Source organism: Schistocerca serialis, chromosome 6 (assembly GCF_023864345.2).
Source record: "Schistocerca serialis cubense isolate TAMUIC-IGC-003099 chromosome 6, iqSchSeri2.2, whole genome shotgun sequence".
NCBI lineage: Eukaryota > Metazoa > Arthropoda > Insecta > Orthoptera > Acrididae > Schistocerca > Schistocerca serialis.
Genome location: NC_064643.1, coordinates 444,358,507 through 444,376,235, shown reverse-complemented (window position 1 = coordinate 444,376,235; position 17,729 = coordinate 444,358,507).

Sequence of the window (17,729 nt, the reverse complement as noted above, 5' to 3'; positions counted from 1 at the left end):
TTGAGAAGCGTAGGAATACTTCGACTGAAATGTGCAGGAGCTCCATCGTGCATGAACCACATGTTGTGTCGTACTTTGAAACGTCCCCTTTGAAATATTATACAAGACTGTGCTTAAACTGCCACACAATATTTTTAGCGCAACGCAATCTGACTTTCAAAAATCCCTACAAAAGAATGGCCCTGACTAACATTAACCTATACTTTTCACAAATCACTTACCTCACCAAAAATCTTCGTTACTCGAACTACTGAAATACAGCGAGCGCCACTACTGCCAGCTAAATAAAAGATTCAAACTACTGAAGGCACTAACTACTAATAGGCATAGTTTGCAAATGAAAGATTTTAATAGAGAACAAACAATGTATTTACCTTAATAGTGTTGAAAAATGATAATATACATAGCAGTTCATGACATCCAGTATTACAAATTTCTAAACTCCGCCATCTCTCTCCCCACATCCATCACTGCTGGCGGCTCACCTCCAACTGCGCAACGTTATGGGCTGTTAACTACAATGGCAGACAACAATGCAAACTAGCCACAGACTGCACACAGCACAGCCAGTGATTTTCATACAGAGCGCTACGTGGCGTTACCAATAAAAAAACCTAAACAGCCTACTTACATAGCCCCCATGCTCCCCACAAAAAATTTTACAAATTGTTTTGGGCAGTGGCCAATACAGATTTGAAAAAATTTTTCATAATTACAATAACAAAGATATCAAATGCACACACTTATTGATACAATGTTGGTCATAAGCTAAAATTTTCTCACAGTTCATAAAGACAGTCCTGATCATTCATCACAGTAAAATTGCAGTGTTTTCCTCAAAGTCTGAGCAGTAAAAGACAATGCACACGGAAGTAGTGGCTTTCAATGCAGTCTTGAAGAAGTAATGTCGTCCTTCCAACAGAAAGACGGTGCTGACTCTTGACATGCAGACGGGTAATGGTCCACAACAGAGCAAACCCACAGCAGAGTCAGTCGAAGTTTTGAAGAATATTGGTAGGTAGGTCGTCACAGAGTAGACCCACTGTAGTCCTGGTAGAGATTATGGTATTGGTGGGCCACCAGAGGTGCAGACCCACTGCAGTCCTTGTAGAAATAATGGTATTGCACTGTAGTCCTTGTAGAGACGGCTAGCAGCCATCTGTTGCGACTGTGCAGGTGCACAATCACCATTGAAGAGTCTTGCGGACAATATAGCAAATCCATAAACCACCACTTGTGCACTCACAAAGTTTTTGGAATTGTCCTTAGAACCAGCAATGCTCTTATCCAGTCCCTTGCTGAATTATTAACACATGTGCAAACACTAACAGTCCCTATTTCTCACATATTGTCCATATACTATGACCAACAGAAACGTGTGCAGGAAATGGAACTTACAAGTTAATAATATGATGAACTGGTGTCAATTACAATTTTACAACATAAGAATACAATTACAAAGGTACAAAATACATCATTAAAGAACATAACAATACAGATAACATTTGTAGTACAGGCTTTACAAAAGAATCGAAATAACATATACATCAGTGTTACAGGAATTATGACATGAGTACATACATAATAGATCAGAATAACTTTCGAGACATCAACTTCACACATGAGCATTAAAACAGAACAGAATAAATAATGTCTAAACATCTTCACAAAGAAAATAACATATTATCAGAAAAATTCTACAACATAACTCTTATTAGCTAAATACATTAAGACAGGAAAAACACAAATTCACATAGTGTAATAACACAAAAATACAGGACAGGGTTTGTTTTCAGTGTGACGTTTGGTACTGCAGTCCACCCCAAAACTTCATTCCATATATCTTTCCTCTTATTTCAGCATTTGTTTCCACCAAAAAAATTCTAACCAAGCATGCTTTCTGTATTTATATGTTCACACATTTCTTACCTCATAATTTATTTTCCATTATCTTACCTCATCATTTATTTCCAAGAAAATCCTACCTAAACCTGGGTTTCCTAAACCCTACTGTTTTTGCTTCATATCCTCTTTCAAAATACTTTTTTGGCCAAACCATTTTCTTATATCTTCTCAATGCATTTCTTCCAATTCATCACAGCTTCTTCTCTTATATGGCCTACCCCATCTTAAGCTAACTTAAATCTACTGAGCTCAGATGCTAAATTAAGGGATGAGGCAATGCAGCAGCACAAAACAATTAACACAAACAGCAATGACAAAAAAATGCAAATTGGCAAAGCAAGCAGCAATATTACAACTAATGCAAGGCAATGAGCAGCAAACAAGAAAAATAAATCAGTAGTAAAACTGGCTTAACAGAGTAATGTAAAGTGAAATTTAGTAGCACTATGCCTGGCAAACAGCAGCAGCAAATGCAATAACTTATATCTAAACATGACATAGCTCAAGCAGAAAAAATTTTACAGTAAAAATGGCCATGTTTAATACCTATGTCACATCTTAACACTAGGGCGATGCCTCACAAAAACTTACTCTGCAAGAAAGTTACGAAGTCATTAAAAAATTATTTATGAAATTCCAGTGAAGGGAAATGTCTATTTGTGCTCTCTTTTCTAGGAAAGTACATCATAACCGTATTCTTTACTGGGTCTGTAGACAGAAAATAGTGATATTAGTACATCTATTACATTTTATAATAACCAATGCTGCAGTGCAGCTAGAAACTAGATATTAAAGAAAATGAGCAAATATGTACAAAGGAAGGCATAAAACATCATTCATTAGCCTTATGGCATTTCATAAGGTAGTAAAAAAATCTCTCAACTAGAAAGACAGTAGTCATAATCAGGTGTACAGACATAAAAATATTTCTCATCATTTCATTAGGCATTTCAGTAAATATCATAAATTAAGAGCTCCACAGTGTTATCATATGTTTTCAAGTTTGAGCGTGTCGTATTTGCGATGCTTTTTACAAAGGAATGTCAATAGCGAGGATAATGGCCCCCTTTTTTTTCTCCACCTGTGCCTCAGAAAGGCACACACTAATGGCTTTTTTCCAGGCGAATGTCACACAGCTGGGTGCCCACGACTCGTTACGTGAAGGTGGTCACGTAACTTTCTTACTGAAATTTTTACGACACCAGTTTCCATTACAGTGACAGTCTCATATAAAAAATTTCACAATTCGAGAATTTGTGTTGCAAATGTGTAGAAACAAAATCCTATGAATATAACAGTGTTCAAAAAGTTTGCGCATTTACACACATTTCATAACTCTTAAAGTACGATTCTTGGTTTCCAACATCCTTTTCCGCAACTCAGAGTCCCTAACCACTACTCATTATTCATATACGTATTCGTCAACACTTCTTCAATATTTCATCAAATTAAATACGTAGCTTAATGAAATTCCTCATTTACGGTAGCATCATCTCATTGATCATAAACATACCTCACCAGCATAATACACATCGTCGTCATGAAAATAACATCATAACACCTCAGTCAAATCTCAAAAACGTCGTAGCTTTCTGCAATAATGTCAAAACCTAAAAAAATCCTCTGCTCATTTCAATAGTGTCATCTACCTCAAACGTACTTTAAAATCACGCTCCCTTACCAAATATATCATTCAAAGCTCTCATAGTATCACAATGGTTCCGAAAAAATATGAACAGTTCACAAAGTACAGACAAAATACAATTTAATAAGTCTGAAGTTACCCAACTGTGTAATTGCGTAAACATGTGTCACTGATGTAGTAAAAAAAATGTTTATCTCTGAGTTAAATGATCAGATAGCTGTGTAATTTGTGTGTTGAAGAAATATGGTACCGATGTGTAAGGTTATATAAGCAAATACCATATTAGCTAGGACTCCTTGTACACAAAGTAAGCGTGTACCCCCCTGAGGATTAAAGAATAATACCCTCAGGTGTTACAGATTACAGCAATGGAATGAAATGTATCACAGAAAACCTTTGTATCATTGTACTTCAAATACCTTTAAAAATAAATGTTTTAAGTACAAAATTAATCACTCAAATACGTGTACTGTAGTGCTAAACTGTGCGTCTTGTTGTAAGATAATCTCTGTGGAAGTGTCGTAGTTATCGTCCTCCGAAAGCTAAGTTCCACAAAAGTCAATGTACTTACCTCATGATAAACAAAAGTGAAATGCTTTGCGTATAGATATCTTAGTTATTACGCTTATTGCCGTGATGAAGAAAGTACTGTGCTGTAACGTATTGTTGTGCTATGGAAAAGGCTGTCTCATTGTAGCTATACCACAAAAGTTACTACTAAAACATGTTTTACTTTCCAGAATAATTCAGAAAAACTGTGCAGATATGAAACAGAAACACCGCAAAAGCAACGTTGTAAATTGTCACTCATTAGTAGCGTCGTGATACAATCGTGTAGCTGTCACATAAACTAACCACTGTGTCATCTGGTATCTCACAGAAAGTACTTTAAATCCAGAATGTATTTTCAAGTAAACCAAAATGTTGCATTAAAATCTCATTAGCAGTACCGGTGTATGTTCTAAGTATGTAAGCCTTATAGTCGTTACGTAATCGTGCAACTAACAAGCAAGAATGTACACACACAATAACACTGTGACGTCTGTTCACTATAACAATGCATTCGTAATTTCTGTTTAAATAAGTTCTCTTGGTTCTTGACTGGATAGTTAACTTTAAAACATAGTTGCATGTTAACAGTTTCTAAGATTGAAAAAGACTACTAGTAACGTGAAGTGGAAAATTTTATAGCAGAGACTAAGTTAAAAAGCAGATTATCTCTCAATAAATGGTTTTACATGTGAAATGTGGTGTAAACCTTTACTCTTCCTAGTACGCAGAGTTTCAACTTCAACGCAATTATCATGTGGTATACGTCGGATTCTGTAAGGTCCATTGTAAACTAGAAAGAATTTGCGACTCAAGTGTTTCTTCTTATGTGACAAAGACTGAGCTTTAATGAGAACTTTCTGACCAATATATAACATCTTTGCATTTGCTTTACCATGTAGTTTTCTCCTTTTGTCTGCTGCATATTCTATATTTTTAATAGCCAAATCAATTATGTCTTTGTGTCGAAGTTTACGTGTATTCGGGAAAGGTACAAGCTCTCTGATTCTGTTTGGTGGTTCTTCATTCTTCATTACAAGAGTAGGTGGTAAAGCAGTGGAGTCATGAGGCATTTCATTCAGCACGTTTTGAAATAAGTGTAAATATCTGTCCCAATGCTGATGCTTTCTGTGACAATAAAGTCTGCAAAGCTTATTGATTTCTTTCATAATCCGTTCGGAGGGGTTACAGTGTGGTGAGTACAATGAAATAAAAACAGGTTTGATTATATGATTCCGAAGCATGCGTGACCAAACAGCAGATCTGAATTGTGGTCCGTTATCTGAAATAACTTTAGCAACGTGGCCAATTTCACGTAAGAAATTTTTAACAAAGGCGTTGGATACAGACCGTCCAGTGGCTTTACGTAACAAATTTTGAAGTAAGTTCAACAGCGACTAGAACGTACGCAAATCCATTCGATGTTCTGACAAGGGGTCCCAAGAGATCGACAGCGGGAAATTCTTTTAATTTAGAAGGAATGATAGGAAACAACGGAGCACGATGTGAGATAGTAGATGGTTTCGCCTTTTAACAAAGTTTACAAATAGATAAGACTCTTCGAATTCTCTTTTCCATATTGTTAATATAACAAGTCGTCCGAAGAATATGATAAGATTTTCGTGGGCCAAAATGTGCATAGCTGAAATGAATGTACCAAATGAGCTTATTAACAAAATCGTCAGGAATGCAAAGTACCCATAGCTTGTCATCAACAGTGCAGCGTTTGAAGAGTATGTTGTTTCTAACCAGGTAATAATGCCGAAACTGTGTGTGTGTCTTTTCATGCCATTTGCTTTTGATGTCTTTCCAAATCGGATCTTTATCTTGTTCGTGAGCAATGTCCTTTAAAGATGTGGAGGTGAAGTTTTCAAAGGCGACTTTCTGAATATAAAGAATATTGAAATTTTTCTCGAGGTTGCCTTCTGTGTTACTTTTCTCAAGCCCAGCCGGTGCACGTGACAGTGCGTCCGCAACAATGTTGTCCTTGCCGGAATGTAGACTATTGTGAAGTGGAATTCTTGCAGAAACAATGCCCAACGTTTTAACCTGTCATGATTTAATTTTGAAGACATAAGAAATTGTAATGCACGATGATCATTGTATACTTTTACGTGCTTACCAGAAAGAAAGAAACGGAATTTGTTAAATGCCCAACGATAGCTAAAGCTTCTAATTCAGTAACGGAATAATTTTTTTCAGATTTTGTTAGCACTCGGCTAGCAAAAGCAATGGTTTTCTGAACAGTAGTGTCATTTTCTATGGCTTCTTGAAATAAATGGGCACCAAGACCGACTTTAGAAGAATCCGTGCTAAGGCAGAAATCTTGTGATAGATCTGGATGAGCTAGTATTGGCGCGTTAAGTAGCGATTCTTTCAAAGAATTGAATTCCAACTGTGCTTGTTCGTTCCAGTTGCAAATAGTATTTTTTCCAGTGAGAGAACAAAGTTTGGGTGTAACAAGAATTTGCATATTCAGAAAACGACGGTAAAAAATTACGAGACCTAGAAAACTGCGGACTTGTTTTTTTGTGGATGGAACTGGAATGGCTCTGATTGCTTCTAACTTTTCAGGATCCGCCTGAATGCCTTCAGAAGAAATAATATGTCCTAAAAACCTCAACTTTGACCTACCAAATTCAGACTTTTCCAAGTTAACTGTAATTCCAGATTCTGTAAAAATATGTAACACTCTGTTGAGAATGCGATTGTGTTGTTCCCATGAGGCTTCTGCTATCAGATTATCGTCCACATATACTGTGGTGTGACGTTTTAAGAACTCAGGTAATACTTTCAGTACACACACTTTTGTACTGTTTGATTTTGTATCGTTTTAGATTATGAGTGGCTTTACACACATACGATTTTCTTTTTCTATTGTAATTTACATAACCTATTCAGCGCAGTCTAGGCGCATTTGTTACATGCACAAATTTAGCACTCTGTGCAGGTAGCTTTCTTTAGCGCTAGAGTCTGTACATTTGGGCAGCTGACGTTTGCTATTTGTCATACGCACACTGTTGCAACCCAGATACCAACACTGTGCTTTACTGTATATAGGTCAACTTTTATGTCGAGAAGAACCTTCTCGGCATTTAATCTTGACACTTGAAATACTATATTAGTGTAGTGTTAAGCTATGGCCTTACTCTTTTTGCGTTCTTAAGATGAGTCTCTCATTTGACAAAAGCCGTTTGGCTTTATTCACTTTATCAACATGTGATGTAAGAAGTGAGTACGCTTATCTTACAGTTTTTGTCTACAGTTGTTCATTTCTTTGTTTTGTTTACAACATTTATGTGACCACTAATGCAATTGTTAGACTGCGTTACGTCTTGTGAAGAAGATAATTTTAAATTTCTTTTTAACCAAGGAAAATCGTTAAACAGCCGTATGTTTTGGGGAGTTATTGTGCCTAGAGAACCAGTTTCGGCATCTCAATAGAGCCATCTTAAGGCCCTCCATGTACCGACAGATATATCGATACTTGCATAGTCGAGCCATCAATATCTGGAATTCGTTTTTGGAGTGTTGGGGTGTTTACTTCGACGATTTGACAGCAACTGAGTTTTTGGAATGTGTACTTTCACGACTTGACAACACCTAAAAAACGAATTCACGGAATCCAGATACTGATGGCTCCAGTATGCAAATATCGATATATTTGACTGTCTGTTCTTGGAGGGCATAGGTGTATGAAGATGGCATTATTGAGGTGCCGAAACCAGTTGTCTAAATAAAGTAACTTCCCAAAACCTACAACTTTTTGGCGATTTTCCTTGGTAAATATTTGAGCGGCCACTATCCCGCTTCGACAATATATCAACAGAGAAATTTAGAACCTGCCGTAACCTAGGTCAATGATAAAAAATAAACCTTTATTTGCAGATGGTAGGACGACTCTTTCCACCTCTCCTACCGCTCCTTTCCACGTGGTGGGAGGTCGCCAGCAGAATTATTTTGCACGGTCGTTGTCGCCATACCTTCTTGCATCTTCGGCGACCTCCAGGGAAACACTTCATCCTCCATCCCCCCGGACCGGACTAAGTTTCAGCCGTTGGACAAAGTTTTCTTTTAAGTTTTTGCTAAGAAACAGCGTTGGGAGCATGGTATTATCAGACACGTTTTGCGTCGTTCATTTTACGTCGTTCAAAGTACCTCTGGGCTGCATCGGCGTCACCAAAACCAGCAGTGGTGCCAGTTATGTCAGTGATTCTGCCGCAGAATTTTTGCCCACAGAGCCAAAACGTCGCTGGGAGCCGCAACTGCAGTCATCTCCTCCTCGCCGCACGTAGAGGTCGGCGCCGTCTACTGTGGTGCCGTGGGGATCCACGTCGAGCCGCCGCTGCCGACGACGATGACGATGACGACGACGTCGCCGCCGTCCTGCATTATTAGCTGATGTCCATGCAGGCGTCGCCCACGACTAGCTGTCTTCAAGTCCCTCGAGTTCCGCCTGCTGTTTTCCTGCCATGGATGACAGTAATGGCTGAAACTACCGGTTTTCGGTTATATTGCTTTCATAGAAGCCAGTTTGAACAGACTGTTAAAACCTCTCAAGATAACCAGTTTCTGAAATAACCGATATTCACATTTTTCTTCCTATTTTTTCCTGTAATAATTGCAGAACTCAAACAGAGAGTGAAAAATTTTCGATTCTCATTTTCAAGATATATAAAAATCAAAATATTGAAAGAAGTAAGCAGATGAAAGTAAAATTAGTCCTTCCATCGTTCGCAGCTTCTCTCGAGAAGCGATATGTGGCTATATACTATAAAAAATCACCTGTCGTCTCCTATTGATTCAAAGTTTTTGAAACTGCTCAAAAATCCTCTTGTAATGGAGGATCACACTACTACTTGGGCTTTAGTCAGTGGTAAAGGGTGAAAGCTGAGGTTGAATCACTCTGTTTTTCGTGTTAATATGTCTGTTTTCATGGGATACATGCAGATACAGGCATTTTATTCAGACACAGACAGCAGATGAACTACTTTCTATTTTTGCAGCATACTCTGAATCAATTCTTGTTATGATTTTAATTTATTGCTGTTACCCTAATTTCGTTCCTCTTATTACATCATAGAAATGGCTGATAGATCTGCAGTCTTTTAAAGCAAAGCTACGTCAGTACGTAACTATACTTTCACACTAGGATTGGTGCCATTTTGCAACACAACGTATGTCCGGAAACGATAGCGACAAAGTACCGTACAGACCAGGTGCGGGTAGCTCTTGCACACAGCACTCACACGCATACCTTAAGCCACGACACACGGCATGAGAAACATTATCAACTCGCCATGGCTCTGAGAACTATGGGACTCAACATCTGAGGTCATCAGTCCCCTAGAACTTAAAATTACTTAAACCTAACTAACGTAAGGACATCACACACATCCATGCCCGCGGCAGGATTCGAACCTGCGACCGTAGCAGTCACGCGGTTCCGGACTGAAGTGCCTAGAACCGCACGGCCATCGCGGCCGGCCTACTCGCAATATTTAACAAGTTTTTATACCAAGTATTTGTTGCACTGATCGCTTTTTCTGTCTTCTGTAATAACGCAATATTTCAAACCAATCCAAATTTTACGAGTAAAAACTTATCATTTTTTTTTAAAAAAAAGGGTTTCTTTAAAAACGAAAAATTTTAGCACTGCTACGATGCCTAATTGATGTTTCGGTTTTATCACTCAGTTTTTAGGAGTAGTAAAAACATAAAAAACATGTTACAACCGACACCAAATAAATATCGAAAATAGCGTTTATTCAGAACTATGATAACGGTACCGGTTCTAGTTGGTCGATTTTTGCCATCCCTACTTCCCACACACAGGATCTGCGTCCCTGGATGCCGGCATGCACCCTGTGGCCTGTATTTCGGCCGGTGTTTCCCGTCACTCGTATAGTGAACACCGGAGTGCGGACAAGGAGCTGCGATCAGTCGTCGCTACACTTCCTGTATCCTCATCGAAGTCTGCGTTCAGGATTCGGGCCTGCACCTCGTCGCCCCTCCCCCTCCCACCCGTGCCATAGTTACGTGCACGTGACTGAGGACTACACGACGACAGAGCGGATGTTTAGCTTAGAGGCGGGGGGGGGGGGGGAGAGGGGGGGAAATCGTCCAAGGCACGAGGTCACAAGTTAACAGTTGGTACCTGACAACAGTACCACAAGCTAAAGACATTCGCTGCCAAATTCACAGCTACGAACGAGAGAGGTCAGTGCTGACATGCCTTCAAGACCTTTCGTCATATAACAATCCAAGTATTGTTAACTACGTCAGTAAGTAAGAATTGTAGAACAGTTCAGAAGTTCACTGATAACCTAAAATGTTTCATATCAGATTTTATGAAGGAGAATATTTTGAATACAAGTTTCAAACTGAACCAGTCAGTCTTAGCATATCCTGTTATCAGCACTTCATCATCTACCATGTCGTGTGACATTGTATGAAGCAATTTTACGGCCGGCGTTACACTTTACTCAGCAAAGATTGAATATTTTGTATGCATACTGTTGAGTAACAGAATACCAAGATTACATCCGTTGTGACTCAACAGCTAAAAAGAACGTATTTCATTCTTTATTTGCATAGGGAATTTTGTCAGTTTATTGCGCAGGGCCATAGAACACGGTGCTCAATAGACTGAGTAAATTTCAGAGGCATTGATTTTATTATAGGCATTACATACTTGTTTTCCTGATTAAGTTGTTTAACCTTTCATTGGATTACAGTAAAACTGATTTAAGCACGCCATTTGCTCAACAACACATTACACAGCAAATTTCCATAAAACAAACATTACGCATTGCCAATCCATTAACAAACACAAATAATAAATTCATTATTAAAGAACGTTTCACTTGAAGTGCAGTTGAAAATATGAGGTTTAGGCCAACCACATAGTGGCAAACTTGTTCCACTAATTCATTTTCTGATGGTACAGTATGCAGCGTACCACAAAGTACACGCTTTGATCCAGAAAATGCAAAATGTTTGACGTATAACATCATTGAATGATATACAGATTTGTCCAAAGACATCAATGGTGACGCATTTAAAAAATGGCTCTAAGCACTATGAGACTTAACATCTGAGGGCATCAGTCGTCAGTCCCCTAGACTTCGAAGGACATCATACACATCTATGACCGAGGCAGGATTGCAAACTGTGACTGTAGCAGCAGCGCTGTTCCAGACTGAAGCACCTAGCACTGCTCGGCCACAGCGGCCGGCTTGTGACGTATTTAAAAAATATACAATTAATCACAGATCTAGACACAGCAATTACATATGATTTAAATTGTCATGCAATAGAAAATTAGCATTGCTCGAAGATACATTCACATATACAGTAAAATTACAGACAAACAATTAAAATATGGAGTTCATATAATCCAGTTTCTGTGGTAGATACTTAAGAAAAAACTATCTGTGAGTATGCATGCATTTCCTTCTTATATAGTATAAATGGCCTGAGCTCCAGTCAACGAAGATACTAAAGAATGTAATTTTTTATGACTGCATTTTCAGTTTAGTTCTCTTAACTTTTGACACATTCAGTCATTGAGTAAAGGGTCTGTGATTATCACAAGTATTTCCATATTAGTACAACATAATTATTTTATTTTCAAAAATCGTAGTAATGTTCACATGATGATCATTGAACAGAAAATATTAAGTAACATCACAAGCTCGATGTCGTCAGATGTTAAATGTCAACTAGTCTCTGTGTGGAGTTAAAACTGTTTGGAGTCGGAATCGTATGGAGTAATAATCTATGGAGCCAGAATCGCGTGGCCCTTCTCGCGTCCGTCGGCCGTCGTAATTTAATACGTATATTATTTATTGATAACGTTAATTGTTGCCGATTTACATGGTGGGCCTTAATGAAAATATTTCATTCAATTTTGATATACACTTAAATGTTTTTGTGAAGTTCTCCTTTTTTAACAATCTAATCTTCAGTATAAATTATTTTTTACGTTAATGAACGTTAGCCTCACTGAATCTTAAAGCATGAACATATAAGTTGAATAATGGAATAAACTTTTCATATTAATTTCCTCGGCCGGTCAGTTCACTTTAAAGCAAAAAATCTTTAGTTATTAATTACAATTGCGGCCCACACACGCGCGAGAGTATTTTTTCTTACCTCCGTTATCCATTGCATTGTAATCGGAGTCCTGGCTCTGTCTCTCGGCTGCTCTACTGAAAATAAGAATCTTAAAGCTACGTATTTTCTGCAGCGTCGGGCGGCTGTGGAAAAAAATGTATATTATGTTAATAGCGGGCGAGTTTTTCGCTACCGCTAAATTTTATAAGTTAATATCGCCACGTAATGGCGTCGTTGGCTGTATCGGCCGCTGTGATTGTTGCACTGTAAATTACTCGAATGCAGATTAATTAAAGGAAGGCGGACATGAAATCGGGATCACCTCTTACAAATTAAAAGTCCACAATAATATTAAATCAATATATTATCTGCTTAATTAGTACAAATATGCTTACGTTTGCCAGCACTCGCAAGATGTCCGTCTACACACAACGAACACAAGAGAAGAAGTGAAAACGACTAAAAAATTAAGAAAAGAGCTTATCTTGTCGTCTCTTTAGATCATTTTGTTATATTTCTTTGCCCTCGAAACTTACACTGAGAAATTATTATAATACGGATACGTGAGAAAAACGTATATTATTCAATTTTTAAATGTCCCTTCTTTATAAATATTGTATTTAAGTCTTAGGGACGCTATACCTTACATAGTTAATCACAACAGCAAACTAAATACAGCATTCAAAAGACATATCCCACAAAGCAACTGATAATGACAACTTACTCTAAGCAGCAACATAAAAAAGTTTTATCCTCTTAATCCTCTTACTGTTCAGTAGTAGCCAAAAGAAATGCTTTATTAATCGAAAATGAAGCAAATAACTTCTTTTAAACTTCAGTATTGCTTCATGATGAGAGAAAAAAATCATCATCTTATAATCATTAACTTAATGTGAGAGAAACGGCACTGCACCCCTGCTGTAGCAGAGCCATAAGAGGAACTCTGAAACTGAATTATTTAAACAGAAAGACACTTATTTCGTCCAATTATTTAGAATATGCATAAAAATGTAGCTGATCAACTTGTATCAAGGCGTAAAAATACTACAAGCTGAAAAGAAAAAGTTTTCAGAATGTTTAACATATTTGTATCAAGTTACGCATCAATGTTTCTAACATGACTACAGCATTTCCATTGTTAGAATGTAACTCTCTCAGTACATATGTTATACCCGAATCTGAGAATATTATTTTGTTTATACTAATGCATAGAGTTCTGTGTTCTTTTTATTACGTCTGCAATAGAGAAAAACTGAATTACAGACATGTCTCTCTCTCTCTCTCTTTCTCTCTCTCTCTCTCTCTCACACACACACACACAAAACACACACACACACACACACACAAAGTAAACAGCAATAAGTAGAAAAACGAAATTTTTCACTGAGACATTCTCATTTTACAACTTCTCAAAGCTATAAAATTCATTTCACGCATACCTCACATAACTCAGCAGTAGAGAAAAAATCTTTGTAATATTTTCCATGCCCGTTGCTCGACAGATACATCCCTACGCGCACTTTTATCTCCAAATAGATAAAAAGGAAATTTGTCATCTGCAAGCACTGGTGTTTCACGCAAGTAGAAGTTTCGTGTTTTCTGGAGTTTTCAATGTATACAGCAGGTATGATTCGTATCTCAAACTAACTCGTGTTGTTTCCATATTTGTTAGCTCTAAACGTCATAATACATCCTGTCACCAGCAACACAGCTTCAATAGTACGGTCCTCTCAGAAATTATTTCATGGCAAAATAAATTTCTTTTGAAGATATCACTGTGACTCTACCTTCGAATAAAGTGTGCACAAACAGAACCTCCATGTATCTAGTACAGCTGTGGGTTGCTTTGTTACCTTGTCTTCTTCCACAAATAGCTGCAAAAAATTCTTCGTCACTAACTCGTCTGCCTTCCTCAGAACAACAAAAATCACTAACCTTCAGTATAATATCCTATTTCACATAATATACCATAATTCCATCATAATATACCATAACTACACCACAATAAACCATAATAACATCATAAGCCCCACACGGCAATCCTAAAACAAAATTCTTCATAATTTCCCATATCTATACCACAATTATTTGCTAGTTTCGTCATATGTATGCATACAACTCTGAAATTATCACTCTTCAAAATAGTTCCTAAATAGCAGAACAATCTTCAGCCAGAAATCTTCCTAGTTAAACTGCTGTCCATCAGAAATACCTTTCCTAATTGAGAACCACTCATACACAGTCTCTCATTCAAAATTACGCCAGCAGTTATACCTCTCGAATTTATGACCTATTTCACAAAATATGTACCTACAGAAAAGGTCATCTAATGCACTTTCCTCAAAAATAGCACAGTGTTCTGTCTGCTAAAGGTAAAGCAAAATGTACATCATAAGTTACTATAAGACACAAGAAACTTCATTACATGTGCAAATCATCTTCCTGAAGAAAAAAAGATTTTCTTAGAATCTCAAAATCAAGTCTACTCTGCTACACAGAGATTATAAAAGAAAAGTTCCAAACTCGTGAGATAAGATAACAGTAGTTCAATCAGATACTTCACCAATAAACTCAGAATAATATCAGCTGAATACAAATTGGTCATAGATGGCCTATCATTCCATACTGATATAGTGCAAACATAGATGCAAAAAAGTTGTCTATTTCCACAGTACTATCACCTTGTCTGAAGACTATGCTTAGCAAATTCAAAGTGCTTTTCTTCATACAACACAAATCATAGATCATCACTATTTCCTTATTAAGTAGATTGACAGTAAGAAATACATTAACAGGTATAAAGATTAGTTGAAGTGCTTGAAACAGTGCAGAAAGTTAAAGTAAGAAAATACACTGCAACAGCTGGGCTCTTATGCTCGCCACGGCATACGTTTACCAAAGTACAGTAAACCCATAGAGTACTATAGCTTGTACACTTCGATATTCGATACATTATGCAGACCTCGTGATTTATGTGTGCGTATGGTTTCAAGTACCACAGCATACTGCGAATTCGCAGTATGCAAAAGGACCTTCATAAGCCAAGAAAAACTTGCTACTTAAAGACTTTCTTTTATGAGACAAACGATGCGATTTGAGCAAAACTCTCTCACCTACCTGCAAATTCTTAATGTTCACCCGTGGATTCGGTAGCTTCTTCCTTTTCTCTGCGGCTTTCAAAACAATCGTTTTTCTGAACTGATTGATGAGTTTTCTCTCGTACCATAATTCGCATTCCAGTCACTGTGGGTGCAAACTTACCACGTCCACAAGAGAAGTGATTAGAATTTCCAAAATTAGTGCGTTCATTGTGATTTCCGACGTGACAATTATTGAACCTACTGATACCGATATCACGACCAATCTTCTCTCCGATATTGGCAATCTGTTTCTGTTTCTTTCTTACGTCACGTTTATTTTGCTGATTAATCATCATTTTCCCTTCTTTAAAAAGTTTCAGAGACTGAAATTCTTCAGTATTAGAGAACGGAACTGGTTGAGTACCGTCTGACCCATTTGTCTGAATCATTGTTTGTTTGCGTCACTCTGTCGATAATTTGTCGACACGTTTTGCAACAGTCATCAAATGATTGTGCGTTTTTGAAACTTCAGTGTTAGTCTGTAACTATATTCACTCGAACGTTTGTGCCGACTCCTCTATTTTGAATTCTTGTTGTGACGTCTGTTGTCTAACTCAACAATATCAACAGACAATACATGGTCACGTCTGGATTCAAGTGTATTAATATCAGAGTTGCATACCTATGTTTGGAACCATTCTGAGATATCCTCAAATTTACGATTTAAATTATCATTAATTTCATTCCGAAACAATTTGAAGTTCTCTTCCTGTTTGCTACTAGACTCGTCGATGTCGCATCGAAGTTCGTCTTTAAATTTTTTAATCTCATTATTTCGTTACTGGATTTTCTAAACCATTCATTGTTGGACTTTCTCATCTCATCAGGTTGGCCTAGTATTAATTGTGTAATATTGTTATTGAAAGAGGGGAAAACAAAATTACTTTGCTCTGTAGAAATTGATGCAATACCTGAATCATCGTGACAAAATCGGATTACGTCACAATATTTTGATGCCTGAATTGCGTGTATTTCCCTGCACTTCATCCCACAGAACTGGAAAATAATGGCCTGCACTCTTGTTATTCACAGGATCGTTTGAAACTCTTTGACTTCGTTATCCTGATAACAATTGTCTACACCATGCCTCAAATTTTCCGAACTTCATATGAAGCTACTTCTACCATCTTGTCCATTCCTGCTGTGCTCTAGTTTTCATTGTCGTTGTAGCAGTAAAGAAAATAATACAAAATGCAAACTAATATCTTACACAAAACTGTTAACATTAAAGTTACAAAATGAAAACTGGGCTAGAAAATTGCTGAAATGAAGTTTGAATCAATGCGAAGCAACGCACAAGGAACAAAAATGCTATGCAACAATTACTGACCAAGTACTATTGCATAAAATATTGCAAATGCATTAGCAAGACGGAGCATCTGTAACTGCGAAATCGTCTAACGAAACGAAATCCTGGCAAGCTCACCAGATGAAACCGATTCGTAATTGCTTGTTCTGCTTAAAGACGTATGAAAATGTGTGACGCTGCATCTCTGGCAATAATACAATTCTGATTGAGAACAAAAAGAAACAGAACTTAAGTATTCTTCCTACAAATCAAAATAAATCAGTTCTCAATTATATGACCGTACGTTTTAATATATCCTCTAACAACTGTTCTGCAATGCTCATGTACGCTACAGACAACTTACCTCATCTTGTCGCTGATCAGCAACATGCTAAAAACATTTCAAAATGACTACTGCGATCCACGCACACTGCAATGCATCGTAATAATAATTGATTAAACTACTGCCATATTTTTTTATGTACAGAAATTGAATGATCAGGATGGGTTGGGTCAACTAGCCTTAAACGGTGTAAAAAAATTAAAGAAACCAGTAAAAATGCTTCAAATGGCTCTGAGCAGTATGGGACTTAATTTCTGAGGTCATCAGTCCCCTAGAACTTAGAACTACCTAAATCTAACTAAACTAAAGACATCACACACATCAATGCCCGAGGCAGGATTCGAGTCTGGACCATAGCAAATCAGTAAAGACTTTAATTTACTACACTACTGGCCATTAAAATTGCTACACCACGAAGATGACGTGCTACAGACGCGAAATTTAACCGACAGGAAGAAGATGCTGTGATATCCAAATGATTAGCTTTTCAGAGCATTCACACAAGGTTGGCGCCGGTGGAGACACCTACAACGTGCTGACATGAGGAGAGTATCCAACCGATTTCTCATACACAAACAGAAGTTGACCGGAGTAGCCTGGTGCACGTTGTTGTGATGCCTCGTGTAAGGAGGAGAAATGCATACCATCACGCTTCCGACTTTGATAAAGGTCGGATTGTAGCCTATCGAGATTGCTGTTCATCATATCGCGACATTGCTGTCCGCGTTGGACGAGATCCAA